The sequence below is a fragment of the Orbicella faveolata genome, unplaced genomic scaffold (genome assembly GCF_042242905.1).
Source record: "Orbicella faveolata isolate gen_17 unplaced genomic scaffold, um_ofav_v1 contig_35, whole genome shotgun sequence".
Lineage (NCBI taxonomy): Eukaryota > Metazoa > Cnidaria > Anthozoa > Scleractinia > Merulinidae > Orbicella > Orbicella faveolata.
The window spans coordinates 28,545,001-28,558,062 of record NW_028301564.1 but is presented as its reverse complement, the minus strand read 5'-3'; the positions used below and the strand labels follow the sequence as shown (position 1 = coordinate 28,558,062).

General features: G+C 40.2%; 3 pseudogenes across 1 annotated transcript in view; 1 reads left to right on the top strand and 2 right to left on the bottom strand.

Annotated features, from left to right (window-relative positions):
• Window positions 1-871: 871 nt before the first annotated feature.
• Window positions 872-3,427, top strand: LOC149104141 (chitotriosidase-1-like; annotated as a pseudogene).
• A 1,349-nt stretch (window positions 3,428-4,776) lies between these two features.
• On the bottom strand, window positions 4,777-8,834 carry LOC110056471 (chitinase-3-like protein 1; annotated as a pseudogene).
• Window positions 8,835-11,415: 2,581 nt separating this feature from the next.
• Window positions 11,416-13,062, bottom strand: part of LOC110056472 (chitinase-3-like protein 1) — a 7,306-nt pseudogene continuing 5,659 nt past the window's right edge. The window contains exon 4 of the transcript XR_016201878.1: window positions 11,416-11,758. The product of XR_016201878.1 is annotated as a chitinase-3-like protein 1 (transcript). The remainder of the gene's footprint in view (window positions 11,759-13,062) is intronic.

Here is a 13,062-nt window from a genome sequence, read left to right as displayed (position 1 = left end):
TTATACTCAGTTCAGAGAAGGAACCACGTACGTTTGCCGCGATGGAGTTTTTTAAGCTCACAGCGTGGAGACCGGCATCTTTACCGCGAGAGAAATTCTCTGACTCGTGTCTTGCTGTAAGCTTAGATTCAAAAACGTCACTCAGGACTGGATAATGGTACTCAACAACAAAAAGCGTGTAACTGAAGCACAGTTTACAACACCTGTATTTGTGTTGCTTTTACCGCTAATGATCCAATCTTTCCTTTTCTAAGACTTAACCGCTATTTACTGCCAATGACCTCACTGTTGTTTTAAGCTATTCCAATGTCATAGGCAAGTCAGATACTCTGCTCGTAAATGTTGACTACTTACAACTTTTAAAAGGTGGTTCGCATGATAAGGCCAGATTCACATGTGGTTACCATTGTCATTGGGCATTCACAAACTACTTATATATTACTATTAGCTTTCCTCTTTTCACAAAATATCGACAAATTCTCTCCTCTCACTGATTGTGATTCAGCATTTGTGTTCCTTTTCAGTGCCATCCTATCAAGGAAACCCAAAAGAAGAGACTTCTCAGTTTTAAAAACTTTGTTCTTTCTTTATGAGGATCCGCTCATGACGCACGTACTTCGTGTTTCATTAGAGCGTTCAAACACCTCAAAAAACAAAGCACTCCACCTGCATCCACCCTTTTGTCTCTGATGTTTGAAGAAGCTGACAAATACACGTAGTTCTAAATTAAGTTCATAGTAATGTTCACGGGGTGTTTGGAATACGTGATAACTGCATGTCTCCGTTCTTGAACAAATCCTGTATACAAAACTGTGTACATTTTTGTTTAGTCAGGCGACTGTGCAGAACAAGCACATTTACGTTTGAAAAGGAAATCCCCAGCAGCTAATTCGCCATCGCGCCTGTATATAAAGAATTACTTTTCCGTTTTATCCGACAGACCGATTTTGCAAGCGAGATGCTGCGCCTGATATCTACGTATCTTTTGCTGACATTTTCAGTAATTTACCTTGCCCAAGCGGATAAGTATGTTCGGGTTTGTTATTTCTCAAACCGGGCTCAATATCGCACAGGCATCGGGAAATTTTTTCCCAAAGACATCAACCCTTTTCTTTGTACTCATGTGATCTACGCCTTTGCTAAAATCGACGACCAAAACAAAATCGCTCCTTACGAATGGAATGACGACAAATTGTATGCTGAAGTTTACAATCTCAAGCAGAAAAACCCCGAGTTAAAGACGCTTCCGGTCGTCGGCGGCTGGTCGCGCGAAGGTGGACCTATCAGCCCGTTCTCTCGGATGGTCAGCACAGCTTCAAATCGACGAACCTTCATCGATTCTGTCCTGAAGTATTTGCGAAAGTACAAATTTGACGGCTTCGACCTGGACTGGGAATAGCCCGCTAATCGTGGAAATTCACCAGAACAAGACAAGCGGCGATTCACGGTTCTCTGCCAGGAACTATTGGCCGCGTTTGAGAAGGAAGCATCGGAGAGTGGAATGATGAGATTACTGTTGACAGCCGCAGTAGCTGCAGGTTTGAACACATTTGTATGTCTTCATGTCTTTCAAATCTTCTGTAGTAATCATTCAATAAAACAACCAGGAAATAAAAAATGATACCAAGTCGCAAAAACGCACGGATCGTTTCATAAGATACGCCAAACCAAGTTACAAAACAGCTAAAGTTGTACATTGAAAGTTGAAACTAACTAATTCTCTTTAATTTAATACATTAAAGATTAATACTTTATCATCAACGAGTCTGCATACTTCTAGTTTCATTCGCGTTTGGAGCTGGCTTAAAGAAATGACATTTTGTAAAGTAGTCTTAAAAAAATAGCTAGTAGTGTACTGAACCTTGCGCTTTTAATTTGTTGACAATATTGTCGAACTTGGTTTCATTGTAAATACAATAACTAATTTTTTCAAGTGAACATTATTTGGATCCTTCTTCATTTCAATTTTAGTTATAATTGAAGTCCTTTTCAACTGAAGAACGACAACTTCGTTTGGTTATCATTAACAACCGTTATAATCATTTTTCATTACATGGTTGCGTTTCCCGGCGAAAAATTTTTAAACATGGCGCTCAGCAAAAGTCGAACAACACGAGGCTCGTTAATTTTTCCTTCTATAAGCGGCAAAAAAAAAAAACTTGCAAATACTCAGAAATCAATTACGTAAAGTTTGGTTTCAGAATATTTGCAAAGCTGTTTCAAAAGTAAACAATGAAAAGGAACAAAGCGCGGTATTATCAAAACAGCAGTACCACTAATTCAGTATTTAATGTTATTGTTCAATTTTCGCGAATCATTTCAGGAACAAATTACTTGCCAAAGAAGACTGATAAAGTCATTTGGCGCACATATTTATCAATCCAGGTTTTTTCATAGGTTTGAAAATTGTGTTTTGTTCCTGAGGTTTATCAGTCGCCTTAAAAGTTAGCTTCTATTACATTATCAAGGTGTGGTTTTCTATTATTAGAGGAGCTCAGTCACGGTATTTTGAGTCAGTTATTTGGCGTCGTACGAAATTACCATTAAATGGAAGAAAAGCTGAAAATAATAGTTAACTAAGATTAAAAAAGTATTTAAGAAAAACTAATACACCATAAAGAAACAAGGATGGTCAAGGATGGAAGCGATTAACACGGATTGTAAACGACAACCTTGAGAAATTTAGGGTAAGCTTTTCATGACGTCGTCACTCCTTTAAGGACCTTTAAGCAGAGAGAATATTTTTGCTCAGTCGATTATCAGTGATGTAGTTGAACGCAGAGTTTCTAATGCGTGTGCATGTTTTATTCACAGGTTCGTCAACCATAGACAATGCTTATGAGATAGACAAACTTGGACTGGATCAATCTGATGACGTATGACCTTCACGGCAAGTGGGAAAAACAGACTGGTCATCACTCGGCGCTGGAGGGTGTCCAGGGGGATAAACTGACCGTGACGTACGCTACGGAGTACTGGATCAAGAATGGAATGCCGCCATCCAAGATAGCCCTGGGAATGCCAACATACGGGCGGGGTTTCAAGCTAGCGGACCCCCAGAAAAACGGGCGCATCTACTGCTGCTGTGGGTGACCCGCCCGCTGGACAGTATACTAAAGAGGCGGGTTCATGTCCTGTTACGAGATTTACAGCAAAACTTTGATTGTGGTCTCCGCTTTTAAGTGGAAATTCACAAACTATATCAAATATGACCCAGATGTTTGTTTAACGCCACATTTACTCTGGTGGATAACGGTAATGTGTTGTTTATTTTGTAGCTGTCCATAATGCGAGGCGATAACGCACCCAACACTACTGCCTCCGAATCAAGAGACGAGAATAACATGGTTATCGATCAGTTTATTTCGTCGAGTAGTCGTTAAGTTAATGTTGTTAGCCTAAATCAGTTTTTCATGGGTAAATGGTACCAGAGGTACCAAGACCCTGTTTTGTGGGCGTGGCTTGAAATCTTTTTCACCCCTAAACAACTCTAAAACAACACATTAACTTACACTGACTTTTTTTGGTTCAATACTCTTAAAAGTACTGCGAAAGCTCTTTCTGGGGGATATTTTGGGGTACGACAAGCATCCCCAACCTTGTTGTATGGGACTCTTACCCCTGGCTTACCGTCTTTGCTATGCTGTCCAGCGAACATACATCTCTTGATAAGAAACTGGATAAGAGTTTTCGCAAAGAAGCGAAATAGGCTAACTTACACTCGCACCGGGACGAGGTAAAATTATTTTGACCTTTCACTTGCAATGAACCATTTAAGTTGATTACTGCAAATTAATGATCTCACTCGTTTTCGTAGTAGACATATCGTCTTGCAACAATTCTATTTGAGGAACACATTATCTTAAAACAGGCTAGGTTTTAAACTAATTCAATTTTTCCTCTTTCCCTTTTCCCCAAAGAAAAATTATAGCTTGTAATTATAGCGAGTAAAATTTATAGCTTCTATAGTGTTTTTTATTTTAAACCTGAACGGTTCTTGCTTGTAAGAGAACGTTTTTTGAAAGGAAACACAAAATTTATGATGTAATGCGCCTTTGATCATTGCATGCTAAAAGGCGCAATAAAAGTAATTTTATTATTTATTTTATCATTGACTTTTGCTCTTTTGAACAACTTTTGATTTTGGGGACAACTTGATTAAATGTTAGCCAATTTATGGGAGTTGCAATGTCCTATGTTACTGTTAAAGCCTTGTTATGTATCCTTATAAGAAAATTTCAGATCTTTAATGCTATAGATAATTTTACAATGTGCTGATAGCTCAGTGGAAGAAATCTCCAACTCTTCCTCGAATGAAAACGACCCTATCAGAGAAGCCAAACAACTTGGAGCAAATTTCAGTAAGCCTGAAAACGCTGCAATAACCAGAAAATTCAACACTGAAAACTAAAATTCCAGAGGAATAGAGCAGTAGCAAACGTTTTACGCTGTACTTAACTGGCAACTTTTGAACAACTTTTTATTAAAGTCCAGCAGCTTCAGGCAACTTTAAAAGAATTTTGGAGCAACTTGTAGCTGAGGCTATGACCAGTAAACAGTGGGGTGGGCGTTCAGTTATTTGGGGCCCACAGCGAAATTTGGCGCACGGGGAAGACGACAGGACGTTCGCTCCTTGCACAAAGACTTCCTCTCATTTTTCAGCTCTTTTTTCGCGCTTCGTCTCAGCTAACTAACTGAACAGTGTCAGTAAATACGTGTCTTGCAAAATAGAAACAAAAAACAAAACAAAACAAAAAGCAAAGCGTCGAATTTGAAGTACTCATACGTTTAATTTTTACTTCACCGCTAATAAACATTGCACCTTCTCCAAATTATAAGACCTTGCTGGTTGACAATACTGTTCATATTAAATTAGGTTTCAGTCACACTTGCAGTAGTCTGAAGGGCAATATCCGCGACCACAGTTTGTAACACACCATTCTTTCATACCAAGAGCATTCACCCAGACCCCGACTGGGTGACAATCGCCACTTCCGGTAGACCGCTGACTGGTAGGTAACTTTGGCTGTTTGGCAGGGTGCGTTTGTTTTGGTGGTTTTGGTGGGCTTGTCTGTAGGTTTATCTGTTAGCGTGTGTGTGGGCTTGTTTGTCACGGGAGGTACCTGGGTTGAAGGGAGAACTCTGCCACTGTTCAAAGCTTTATCCACGGCATTTAAGAGAGGATACTTTCCTTGTCCACATACGTTCTGAAAATCATCCACATCTACGACCCAAAACATGGCGCCGCGAAGACCCTTCATTTTCAGGAAGTCCACTTTCAGTCTGAGGCTGTCAGGATTTTCAAAACCAATCCAAGAGTCACCGGAGTACCCATAGGGCGTCAGAACTTTGTTGGTGGAGACCACAGTTAAAGTCTTGCTGCAAATCTCGTAATAGGACATGAAACCCGCCTCTTTAGTGTACTGTCCAGCGGGCGGGTCACCCACAGCAGCAGTAGATGCGCCCAATCCGTTATTCTGGGGGTCCGCTAGCTTGAAACCCCGCCCGTATGTTGGCGTTCCCAGGGCTATCTTGGATGGCGGCATTCCATTCTTGATCCAGTACTCCGTAGCGTACGTCACGGTCAGTTTATCCCCCTGGGTACCCTCCAGCGCCGAGTGATGACCAGTCTGTTTTTCCCACTTGCCGTGAAGGTCATACGTCATCAAATTGATCCAGTCCAAGACTTTTCCAAGTTTTTCTATCTCATAAGCATTGTCTATGGTTGACGAACCTGTGAATAAAACATGCACATGCATTAGAATCTCTGCGTTCAACTACATCACTGATAATCGACTGAGCAAAAATATTCTCTCGGCTTAAAGGTCCTTAAAAGAGCGACGACGTCATGAAAAGTTTACCCTAAATTTCTCAAGGTTGTCGTTTACAATCCGTGTTAATCGTCTCCATCCTTGACCATTCTTGTTTCTTTATGGTGTATTATTTTTTCTTAAATACTTTCTTATCTTAGTAAACTATTATTTTCAGCTGTTCTTCAGTTTAACGGTAATTTCGCACGTCGCCAAATAACTGACTCAAAATACCGTGACTGAACTCCTCTAATAATAAAAAAACCTCACTTTGATAATGTAAGAGAAGCTAACTTTTAAGTCGACTGATAAACCTCAGGAACAAAACAGAATTTTCAAACCTATGAAAAAACCTGGATTGATAAATATATGCACCAAATGATTTTATCAGTCTTCTTTTCCAGGTAATTTGTTCCTGAAATGATTCGCGAAAATTAAACAATGACATTAAAAAATACTGAATTAGTGGTACTGTTATTTTGATGTTGCCGCGCTTTGTTCCTTTTCATTGTTTACTTTTGAAACAGCTTTGCAAATATTCTGCAACCAACCTTTACGTAATTGATTTCTAAGTGTTTGCACGTTTTTGTTTGCCGCTTATAGAAGGAAAAATTAACGAGCCTTGTTCGATTTTTGCTGAGCGCCGTGTTTGAATATATGTCGCCGGGAAACGCAACCATGTAAAGAAAAAAGATTATAACGGTTGTTAGACAACCAAACAAAGTTGTCGTTCTTCAGTTGAAAACGACTTCAATTATAACTAAAATTGAAATGGAGAAGGATCCAAATAATGTTCACATGAAAAAATTAATTATTGTTATCACAATGAAACCATGTTCGACCTTATTGTCAACAAATTAAAAGCTCGAGGCTCAGTGCACTACTAGATATTTTTTTAAAACTAGTAGTAATCAGAGATTATGAGAGTGCTTTCGACGCTCTCACTTTAATATATCTATATACCGTAAATAAATGATTTCACTAGCTGACTTTTAACCTTTGTCTATTGGTAAAATCAATTTTTTTAAGCAGCAACCGAGGTTTTACAGTCAGATACATGTATGCATAGTGTCAAAGTCCATGCTAGTGAAAAGGACACGATTTGTTGATACGTTGTGTGACGCCGCCAGTTTCTGTAGACTCTCAGGTTTCATAGAATATTTAAATTACGTACATTATTCTAAGTTAGCATTTACAATTGCGTGCACGTTTCGCGTGGTCGTTTATCGTAAACAAACGCCGTGCGACTAATTTGACTATTTCCCCTGATGAATAAAGTAGTCTTATGGATCTTGCCTTCAGAGTACTTTTCCACCGATTCCAAACAATAAAATTTCGATCGGTTAAAGACTGAGCTATCTGTCGCGACTGGAACTAATCAACAAATGCAATGAAAATGTAGCTGTTCCCACGGTTATCATCCCAAAGCTAGGTCGTGTTAATAACAAGGACAATTCCCTCAGATTTCGATAAATGCTACCGTCGAAGCGTTAAAAATTCGCCAAAATCTAACGCTGAGAGCACATAATAGCGAAGCGTACGGCGACTGAATGGAAAGAAGTCAAAGAAAGATCCATCGGAAAGACGAGCTCACATGGCCTGCTCACATACTCACATGTTCGCCACATGTCTTATCACATGTCTTAGCATTAAACGGTACCAGTTTACTGGCCGTGACATGCCCCTGCAAAAATCAAGCGGGGTGGCCATTTTGGTGTCCTTACAGGAATGTGGTGTTTTCGGCCTAGAACCGTGCACAGGGCACCAACTCTGGAAAGCCACAGGTCAATATTAGGTTTGCGTTCCACTTCGTCGAACGCAACTACTTTACGAAATGTCATTTCTTTAAGCCAGCTCCAAACGCGAATGAAAGTAGAAGTATGCCGACTCGTTGATGATAAAGTATTAATCTTTAATTATAAAAATAAAGAGAACTAGTTAATTTTAACTTTGACTGTACAACTTTAGTAGTTTTGTAAGTTTGGCGTACCTTATCAAACGATCCGTGTTCTTTTGCGACTTGGTATCATCTTTCAGTTATTTCCTGGCTGTTTTATCAAATGATTATTACACAAGATTCGAAAGACATGAAGACATACAAATGTGTTCAAACCTGCAGCTACTGCGGCTGTCAATAGTAATCTCGTCATTCCACTCTCCGATGCTTCCTTCTCAAACGCGGCCAATAGTTCCTGGCATAGAACCGTGAATCGCTGCTTGTCTTGTTTAGGTGAATTTCCACGATTAGCGGGGTATTCCCAGTGCAAGTCGAAGCCATCAGATTTGTACTTTCTCAAATACTTCAGGACAGAATCGATGAAGGTTCGTCGATTTGAAGCTGTGCTGACCATCCGAGAGAACGGGCTGATAGGTCCACCTTCGTGCGACCAGCCGCCGACGGCCAGAAGCATCTTCAACTCGGGGTTTTTCTGCTTGAGATTGTAAACTTCAGCATACAATTTGTCGTCATTCCATTCGTAAGGAGCGATTTTCTTTTGGTCGTCGATTTTAGCAAAGGCGTAGATCACATGAGGTCGAAAATTTCCCGATGCCTGCACGATATTGAGACCAGTTTGAGAAATAACAAACCCTAACATACTTATCTGCTTGGGCAAGGTAAATTACTGAAAATGTCGGCAAAAGATACGTAGGTATCAGGCGCAGCATCTTGCTTGGGAAATCGGTTTGTCGGATAAAATGGAGAAGTAGTTCTTTATTTACAGACATATTATGGTATTAGCTGCTGGGGATTTCCTTTTCAAACGTAAATGCGCTTGTTCTGCGCAGTCGCCTGACTAAACAAAAATGTACACAGTTTTGTATACAGGATTTGTTCAAGAACGAAGACATGCAGTTATCACGTATTCCAGACACCCAGGAACATATTTTTGTACGTAAGAACTACGTGTATTTGTCAGCTTCTCCAAACATCAGTGACAAAGAGGTGGATGCAGGTGGAGTGCTTTGTTTTTTGAGGTGTTTGAACGCTCTAATGAAACACGAAGTACGTGCTCCATGAGCGGAATCTCATAAACAAAGAACAAAGTTTTTAAAATTGAAAAGTCTCTTCTTTTGGGTTTTCGTGATAGGAGCTACTTTTTTATTTCCGGCAACTCTATCAAGCCTAACTATTAAAACAGCGGATAAACGAAAAGAGGATGGCACTGAAAAGGGACACTAATGTTGATTCACAATGAGAGGAGATAATTTGCCGATACTTTGTAAAAAGAGGAAAGTTAATAGTAATATATAAGTAGTTTGTGAATGCCAAATAACAATGGTAACCACATGTGAATCTGGCCTTATCATGCGAACCACTTTTTAAAAGCTGTAAGTAGTCAACATTTACGAGCAGAGTATCTGACTTGCCTATGACATTGAAATAGCTTAAAACAACAGTGAGCTCCTTGGTAGGTCAATAGTGGTTAAGTAATAGAAAAGGAAAGATTGGATCATTAACGGTAAAAGCTACACAAATACAGGTGTTGTAAACTGTGTCAGTTACACCCTTTTTATTGCTGAGTATCATTATCCAGTCCTGAGTGACGTTTTTGAATTTAAGTTTACTGCAAGACGCGAGTCAAAGAATTTCTCTCGCGGTAAAGATGCCGGTCTCCACCCTGTGAGCCTAACAAACTCCGTCGCGACAAACGTACGTGGTTCCTTCTCTGAATTGAGTATAACACAGCGAACAGCCTTATAAACAGCTCCCAAAATACTATTGTCACTAAAAGCAGTGACAACTTGAAAGCAAATAGCTGTTTTCTCTTGAACTTTGAAACCCCAATTAAAAAAACAACTTTACACCTTTGTCTCACGTACAGTTTGTCACATCATGTAAATTTTGATTCGGTTGATTGCTACATTGTTCGCCTTGTCAACGGAACTTAGCCTTTCTGCGAATGAATGCGGGAAAATAAAATAAAAACTGTGTAAACTGGATGCTGTACAATCTTTACTCTTGAATCTTTACACACTGTAGTCTTGGAAATGTTCAGAGGCAAAAATTCTGTGCACGATTCGCCGCATCCTGGGCTCGCAGCAGAAACAGAATATGTACAAGACAGCATAGGCTGAGCAAGAGAGTCGTTTAGTTCAGATTCGATCCTGTTGGAGGGGAACAACTACAACAACATCTTTTTTTTTTGCTCATTATAAATTTGAATACTATATCATTTTTAGTTGATTTAATATAGGTAGCGTGTCTTACATGAGGTAAATGTTATAATCTAGTTTTAATGAGAGTGGAGGCTAAATAAACCGTTAGGTTTTCGAGTTAGACTCCAGCCTAGTTATGTCTATTTGTAGGACAAGAGAAATGAAGGAAGAATTTGCAGTCTACAGTTTGGTTTAAGGGAAAACAAAAAGAAAATTAACTAATTCGGGTATGGGTCCGACAGTCGCAAGTACTTTTTTTTTTTTTGAAAAAGCATATATGGTAAGTTCTTTGAAATGGGTTGGAAGTTATTTCCAAAGATCTATTGCCTGAAAAGAAATCGTCATGTTCCTATATTTGTCCTTATGCGTGGTTTGTGTAAATTTTGTGCAGATGCCTATCATGGCCGGTATTGTACTATGTTAATGCATGAACTAAGAAGAAATTAATACCTTGATCTTCTCTTGCATGAAGATAGTTGTAAAGATTCTGAAAGGCAAAGCTTGTAGTTTTTACATCTCGCAGCTCGCACAAAATGTGAAATTTATCTTAAACCAACGGTTTGGTAAACTTATATCTATCTAATAACCTTTTGTTAAATGTTGATCTCTAGGAAGAAATTTGCTACATAAAATTAATTTCACTCCATCTCGGTGGTTTGCGCTTGAATCAATAATTGATAAAGTTCTTTAGAGCGAGGCAAAAATGCTTGCTGTATGCCTGTCGCCCTTAATCCACTGTAATTTTTCTCTTCATTCACGCTTTCACAGAGTAAAGTATTTTGTTCAGAGTTTTTTAAGCTCACCTCTGTATGGTGGTGTTCTCATTAGTTATTCTAACTGGACTAAGTGGATTACAATTCAGGGAGTAATCGGGCGCGTAACTGCAAAATCGGACGAGCGCGCAGTGCAAGGCCGATTTGAAATTACGAGCGCGATTACTCCCTGAATTGTACGACACGAGGTTCTGTTACAACAAATTTCGAGATCACTGAACACTACTCTTTTGAACGAGAAAGTCAGTAGAGTTTTCCATAAGTTGTAAGAACTGTAGAGAACATTAGAATTGACGTGCGAATAGCCTAGGTATTCAATGACAGGTATCCAATTACAAAAAGTAAATTGGATACCCACGTAACCGCGATTCCTTGACAAATAGGCGCGCGGAGAACCAATCACGATCGAGAATTTTGTTATAGATACGGTAAAAGAATAAATTGTGGTTTTCGGATACCCTGATAAGTTGCGTGCGCAGTGGAGTCACTATGCAGGAAGGAGCGGTGTTAAGGCTTTGCTTATTTTTGTTACCTATCCACTAATCAAAGTTTTAACATTTGAGGAAAATAATGTTCATACTGTTAAAACTTAACGAGCCATAGAGACAGAGAAGTTAGATTTTTTCTGAGCTTCACATTTAATTAGAGAGTGTCATAATACACATCACACTTGGTCGTATGGAAGGTTTTACGTTTAATTTCCTCAGCCTACAATGTTGTCAGACATTCTTCTTCTCTTGTAAACGTCACTTTACATTTTAAAGAAGTGAAACTTTTAAGCGCACACGCAATAATCCGGTGGACAGTTTCCCACGGCACAGTTGGACGTACACCACTGATCCATTCCAGCCACCCCTTCCCAGTCTCCTGTAACCTTGCACGATCCAGAGGGGGGGTGCATTGGTAGGGAGCTGGGTGTCGGGTGGGGGTGGAGCTGTGCTCACTGTTGGTACAACAGTTGGATTGGGTCCTGTTCCTCCACCCAGTGCTTGTTTGACTGCATTTATCAGAGGGTACCTAAAACAACACAACAACGAGCTACAATTCACTTTACATTTCACATTGAGATGTATTGTCAGGTTTATACAATTCTCCATAGGGAAAAAGATGGCGGCTGTACATTCACCACAATACCTCGCCAACCGGCGCGGTGTCCTCACAGTTAGCGCGTTCGCCTCTGGAACAAGCTGTTCGCGTTCGAGTCCTGGCCGAGGATTGTGTTGTGTTCTTGGGCAAGACGCTTAACTCTCACAGTGCCTCCTTCCACCCAGGTGTATAAATGGGTACCGGCGAATTTAATGTTGGGAGTAACCCTGCGATGGACTAGTATCCCATCCAGGGGTGAGTAGAAATACTCGTAGTCGTTTCATGGCTACAGAAACCGGAGATAAGCGCCGGCCTGACGGGCCACTTGGCTCGTATACAGACTTTACCTTACGTACCTCGCGAACCTAACACAACCCATTAGGCACAAGCAGGCTCGGTTTGAAGGTTTTAGAGCTTTCCTGTACGTATTTATGAGCATTGTCAGTGTTTTCTTGAGCTATGACACTATGGGTAAATGTACCAGTCGCCATGTTTTTTTTTTCCCAATGACGGAGAATTATTCTTTATCGGGGAAATCTGTTGATACAAGAGAGGACGATCATCGTCCCTTGATTGGTAGTAGTTTTACCCACTAACTCTAACTCGCCGACAGGCGAGCCGACAAAACCACAGACCGCGTTCGTACTGAACAAGAACGAAAACTGACAACACTTCAACGCAATAAAGACAAAAAACGACCGAAAACTGACGACAACTGTGTCAGGAATATTTCTTCCCGTCCCTTAGACAAAACCGAGACTCACGTACTGTCCTACGGACTAAAACACTCAGTGACGCCTAAACGGATACCGACCGAGTCTATTGTATCTAGTGTTGAGGCGGTTCTGTCTCGTCAGCGAGACTTATCAGAATCTGCCAAGGATAACATCAGAAGCAGAATTACTTCCACGGTACAATCAGCCTCTATACCTGACAATAACTTGACAAAAGACGAACAGCAAGCACTGAAACAACTGAAAAACGACAACAACATTGTCATACTACCAGCCGACAAAGGACGTGTCACTGTTGTTATGGACAAGACTGACTACTTTGACAAAATGGACGCACTTGTTAACGACAAACAAACTTACGAAGAACTTAAACGCGACCCGACGCCAGCACTTCAACGTAAACTTAACAGCAAAATACTTACGCTTAAAAAGACTGACGCTATTGACACTCAACGCTACTATCGACTGAGGTGCTCAGTACCTCAACCACCGAAACTTTAC